The 6,000-nt window shown below is 42.9% G+C and overlaps 1 protein-coding gene across 2 annotated transcripts in view; it reads left to right on the forward strand.

Annotated features, from left to right (window-relative positions):
- The window catches only part of OPHN1 (oligophrenin 1), a 495,334-nt gene extending 490,671 nt beyond the window's left edge, over positions 1 to 4,663 (forward strand). For both annotated transcript variants that reach the window (XM_046673421.1, XM_046673422.1), the window contains exon 25: positions 689 to 4,663. The gene's annotated coding sequence lies outside the window, so the exon portion shown is untranslated. The remainder of the gene's footprint in view (positions 1 to 688) is intronic.
- The last annotated feature ends 1,337 nt before the right edge of the window (positions 4,664 to 6,000 follow it).

Raw genomic sequence — 6,000 nt, forward strand, 5'->3', positions numbered from 1 at the left:
TTCCTTTTCTTCCTATCACTGCCAGTCCTCAGAGGTCCATGGGTGGATAAGCTTTTCCTTATCAGCCAGTATGGAGGTGAAGTCTCAGTAACAGGAAGTTTGGAGTTATTGTAGGGCCATAAAAGCAGTAGCCATGCTTGAGGGGGGTAATCTCAGAGATCAAGTTTCTGCATCCTCTGTAGACTTTTTTGGTATTAGAATTAAGGCCAAAGGCATGCAGTTTCCATCCCTGATTGTAGCACTATCTTATGACTGTGTCATGGGATCGGAATTGTAAGGGGCTTTTCCTAGCCAGCCCCAGTTGCTCAGAAAATTAGCTATCGGGGCCAGCCCGGTGGCACAGCAGTTAAGTTCACACGTTCCTCTTCTTGGCGGCCCGGGGTTCGCAGGTTCGGATCCCAGGTGCAGACATGGCACCGCTTGGCAAAAGCCATGCTGTGGTAGGCATCCCACGTATAAAGTAGAGGAAGATGGGCATGGATGTTAGCTTAGGGCCAGTCTTCCTCAGCAAAAAGAGGAGGATTGGCAGTAGTTAGCTCAGGTCTAATCTTCCTCAAAAAAAAAAAAAAAAGAAAATTAGCTATCAATTGTTTGGTTAGCTACCTACTAAGAGAGGGCCCACTCCTCAGTGGCTGTTAAGGGCTTGACCAGCCCTAGCTAATTACCTACTGTCTTCTTTCTCTTTCAGGTTTTAAAAGCCTTGGCCTCAGAAGACCCTTTGCAGGTTCTGAAAGGGTCTTCCTCAAACCTTTGTGTGCTGAGTCATTTTGTGCTGAAGAGCTGCAGCTTCCTGGCCCTGAACCTTGAGGCTCTGGGATGCTATAAAATAAGGGGCGCATGTCCCAGACACAGGTTTATATTTCCTTTGTATTCTGTCTTCATTCCCTCAGCTCCTGTAAGACTGTGAATGGCTGAACTCCCTCAAGCCAGACTGCAGAAACCAGGCCATCCATTGACCTGAGTTGAAGAAGGGAGCTCAGTTTTCAACTCTTCTCTGAACTTCCTGCCTCCTCAAAAGACCATCGAACTCTGAAAGATTTGGGGCTGAAGACTGATCTCAGAGGTCATACCCTGCACTAAAAGCTACTGGAGTTGGGGCTATTGTTTATTCTGGAAGCAGGGGAGTAGGAACATTTGCTGAACGTTGGAGAATCTTAACATGTCTCTTACTGGGAATATGGACCCTGGTCCCAGGTCGGAGCTCTGGCACTACAACGTATTGCCAAGAACCTGTCTGCTCCTGTGGGAACAGACAGAATGGCTGATGACTGCACAACCCCTCCAGGTGGATCAGGAAGATGGTCTTCCTGCTCTTGCATACAGCCACTTAGGACAAATCTGCAAAGCATGTTTGGCATGCCAAAGCCTAGGTCTGTTTGAATTACTCTTCTTTCTGCTTTCTCCTGACAGCTTCCTTTCCAAGCAGTCAAGAGAGAAACAAAAGCTGAAAACAGTTATTTTATAAAGGCAGACTGTTTTTGTCCTGTAGGAGTTCCATTTTGGGGTCAAATGCTGGGAAAAATTGTTAAGATGGATTGAGGCCAGGCAGATGTCACTGTTGCATCATGCTTGCCTTCTACAGATAAGCTCTTTTATCTCCTGAAAGCAGCAGTTCTTAACCCAGTGTCCAGGGATTCAGGAACTTCATGAAGCCTCTGAAATGGTATGCAGAATTCCACAACAATGTGCCTTTTCTGGGGAGATGGTCCATAACATTCTACTGAATTTCAAATGGGCCTATGACCCAATAAAGGTGAAGAACCACAGTCTTCAAGATAAAAACCTCTTTTTATAACCCATAAAGTATGTGATTGGAAGGGCCTTTCAGAATAACTTAGTCTAACACCCTAGTTTACCATTGGGGAAACTGCGGCAGAACAAGTTAGCGACCATGCCTGAACAAGATAAGATCTCAGGTCCCTGGGCTCCTACACAAGGTTCTTTCCATTATACTACACTTATCTAGCAAGGGGACTTATAATTGGTGGCTCTGGTGGTCATCATTTTGGGAGTTTTGCTTTTGCCCTCTTTCTTGAGTCTCACATATTTGCCACCAAATGGAAAATTTCCAGACATCAACTCCTGGTTTTCCTCATTTGCTGTCTCAATCATTGGAAAGAAACTACAACACAATGGGTGTAGTGAGTCAGAAATCTGAGTAGACATTTCTGATTCTTGTTTGTTGAAGGGAAGCTGCTAGAGAAGGTGTCATTGCTTGTGTTCCCATGCAGAAGCCTGGGCCATAGCCTGTCTTTAGGGTCTGTGTAATTATAATATGGCCCAGTGTGAGAAAGAGGGCTTTCCTACTTGGACCCTTCTAGCAAGGCCCTGCTAGTGCACTGACTATAGCCCTGAGAGAAGTGTAGACATAGAGGGGGGAGATGAGGGAGATGGAGGGGGAGATGGAAGAAGGGAAAGATAAAGAAAGAGAGAGAATGCACACATGCAAAAACCAACTCTGAGATGCCTTTGGGATAGTGTCACTGAAAGGCAGTAGTCACTTTCAAGACTGAACTCTAAACATGGTTTATTGGTGAGTTAGTAACATGTAGGCTAAACACACTGAGAGCCTTGTGTAAGTAATTGAGTGGAAACTTGATGCCATTCTCAATCAAGACATGCCCAGCTGGCCTCATTGAACTCTCTCAGCTCTACTCAGTCTCAAAGGCAAAGTTGCCAAGAAACCAGGAGCAAGAGAGCCAAGTGGCCACCATTCTACCTGCTGCTGAGGCCCAAAGGGAATCTCTGTGAGGCCCTCCTGGCTTCACCCAGGAAGTGCTCATTGAGCCATGGTCTCAGAGCTGTGGCCTCTCTGCTCTGTCCCATGAGATGACTAACTAAAGCAAGAAGGTGTGCAGATTTTGGGCACAGAAGCAGTGGCCAATGGGGCTTCAGTACCTTTGAAGATGGCAGAGACATGGTTTCACTCTGGATTTCTTGGAGGGAAATACCACAACCATCACTACAAATATTGAAAGATTATCGAGAACCAGAGAAAGCCACTTGATGCTGGTGAGATAGGTGTCCCAGAAATGTGGCCATGAGTTTGCCTTGTGTTTCCTGGGACACAGACCAAGAGCCTGGCCTAGAGAGTTGGGACTACCAGTCTGGCTGGAGACCAGGAAGCAGTGGCTGGCTAGTTCTGGGCTATACCCAAAGAATGCCAAAGAATGAACCTCAGTGCCTCCCCTTTCACACTCTGATTTAAAGAGCAAAAGCTTCTGTGATGATGAACACTGTTATGGAATTAGACTGGCTTGACCCAGGCTAGATGGATGAATAGTCATTCAGAAGAAGCTATGGCAAGGGGTGATAATTGAAGAGTGGCAACTATAGGAAATTATCAGCAGGTTAGAGAAATTGGTAATGGATGAATTGTAAATCTTGAACTGACCGTAATAACATTTATTAAGCCTCTACTAAATGCTAGGTGCTTCATATACATTATTTCATTTAGTCCTTAAAACAATCATTCAGGTAGATGCTATTCTCCTCATTTTACAGATAAAGGATTTATGGCCTAGGGGGCTAAGGAAACTGACTCAAGGTCACACAGAAAGTAAATAACAGAACTGTGATTCAAATCCAGACCTCTCTGACTTTGCACCCCATGCTGTTTTCCCTCTGCCACACAGAGGCCACATTACTGGAGCTAGCATGACTGTGACTCTTGCCTGTGTAACAAAATATTAAAAGGCAAGCATTTGAGGAGAAGGATGAGGATGCAGGTCCAGTTTACAGGAGAACAAAAACTGGGCTGGGAGAGATTTCTGAGTTGAGCTTTCTCCTCACCTTCAGTGTACCCATTTGGTAATGTTTTTAAAAAGATCATTTAATTTTACGTTGTGAAATGAAGGATTGATTTTTTACTTGGTGGTTGTTAAGTCCTTGACTTAGCTGTTTCTCAAAGATAAAAAGGTCCTTGTATGTGTCTGTGTACTTCACCAAGGTTGTAGCATGTGCAGTTTCAGCCCAAGAAACTGGCGATATTCACACATGCAGTTTGAGAAGCAGAAAAGGTCTTCTTGCCTCTGTAGTGCTTGATACCTTGAGGTAAAATCCCTATGAAGTTGTTCTGTGGTGATTGCAAAAGTTAAGAGATGATTTAGAATAAGAAATATTATTGAAGTTTTTGTTTAAAAAAAGGTAGGAGGAGTTGTCCAGCCACTAAGGGGTGAAACTCAGCATCCAACATCAATAATAAAAAAGCATTATGTAGAGTATTTCTAAAATAATTGGCTGTCGTGGGGAAGTATCCTTCCCTTTTCAAGAAGTTCCTTGATTCTGTAATAACTAGAACTAATAAAGTAGTAGAAAAAGAACTGTTTCTATGACTAGAAAAAAATTGCTTTTGAGAGAATGTAAATCAATGATACTATTTTTAATGTAGCTGCAGATAAATGGCCTTCACACATTACAAGCTTAGAAAAAGCTTCAGAAACATTTAAAAATTGCAGAGAGAATCAAGATGCCTTGAAGAGATGTTGTTGATGAAGAAAAGCTTTCATTTTCATAAGGAAAAGAAGCACTTGATACCAAGGACATAAATAGATGCTGGAAAGACTGCCTACATGAAATACATATGTAATATCAAAAAAAAGTATCAGATTCTGGGGCCCGGTCATGTGATTTGCAATAAAGTATGCAGACCATCTAGTATTAATGGCTTTCATCTGTGGTTTTGTCATGGAAACAATCTTTGAGCATGTTAAGCATGATGGTGCAGCCACCATGCACTGCTCACATTGCCTTCTGCAATTCTAAGTAAACCTAGGCATAGAACCTTTTTGTACCTAGGAATCTCAATCTACTTTGCACCAAGAGCTTGTCATTCCCTCAAGCCTCACAACATTACTGCATGATAGGTGATGGCCTCATTTTATAGATAAAGAAACTTGAGGCTCAGGGAGATGAGAAATGATTTGCCCAAAATCACACAGCTAGGGATTGATAAAAATCCAATACTGGAAGCTACGGAGGCCTATTCATTTTCTAATACACTACACTACCCCCAAGTAGTAAAGGAATCCTGCTCGTTAATGGAGAAGATGCTTAGAAATGAGACTGATGGAAACAACATCTACAAGTCTAACTACTTCAAATGTGGTCCATTATCAGCTTCAGCATCTGCATTACCTGAGAGCTTGTTAGAAATGCAGCTTCTTGGGCCCTATCCCAGACATCTGAAATCAGAGTCTGTATTTTAATAAGATCTCCAGAAGATCTCTATGCGCATTAAAGTTTGAGAAGCACTGATATAAAGCATTTGAGACAATAAAGCAGGTTGAGGAAGGAGACCTCTTGATGAGGCAAAGACCAAAAATGGTGGATAAGGCCAATCTGGTATGTTGGGAGTGTTCTCAAAGATTGTGTCCATAGCTGCCTGCTTCTTACACTGCTCTGTACATAGCCTTGTACTTTGATGACATATATATGAGGTTTCTCTACTTCAAAGAATAGGGAAACCAGCCTAGCGAATAAGAAGACTGAAAGTTACTTGACTTTCAAATCTCTGTGCATCAAAGGCAGTATGGGGCAGTGGAAAGGCAACGTAGGACAATGGAAAGATCTCCTTTCAGGAGCCCTGAGGGTCCAGATTCACCTCTGTCACTGCCTCTGTGATACTGAGCATGTCCCTCCCCCTCTCTAGGCCTCAAATTGTCTCCAAACCAGGTTGTCTCAAAGGGCCTTTTCAGCTTTGACATTCTGTTATTCTCAGCTATTGGTTTTACTACAGCCTACATTGTAATGAAAACATGGACAACTCTACTGGGTTTTGTCTGGCCATAGTTTAGCAACTTCAGTTCACATAAGAAGGAATATTCTGGGAGGAAATCTCACAGTCATGACAAAGCAACATTAATGGGAACTGCAAGAAACTGGAAGGGGCATGACTTTAGTTAATCAGATTGAAATTGGCCAGTATTTTAATTGAAGTATAACAAGACATCCAGACTGTTTTGACAACCAGCTGCTCAAACCACATAATTTGGAATCAAC

This window comes from Equus quagga, chromosome 10, assembly GCF_021613505.1.
Source record: "Equus quagga isolate Etosha38 chromosome 10, UCLA_HA_Equagga_1.0, whole genome shotgun sequence".
Lineage (NCBI taxonomy): Eukaryota > Metazoa > Chordata > Mammalia > Perissodactyla > Equidae > Equus > Equus quagga.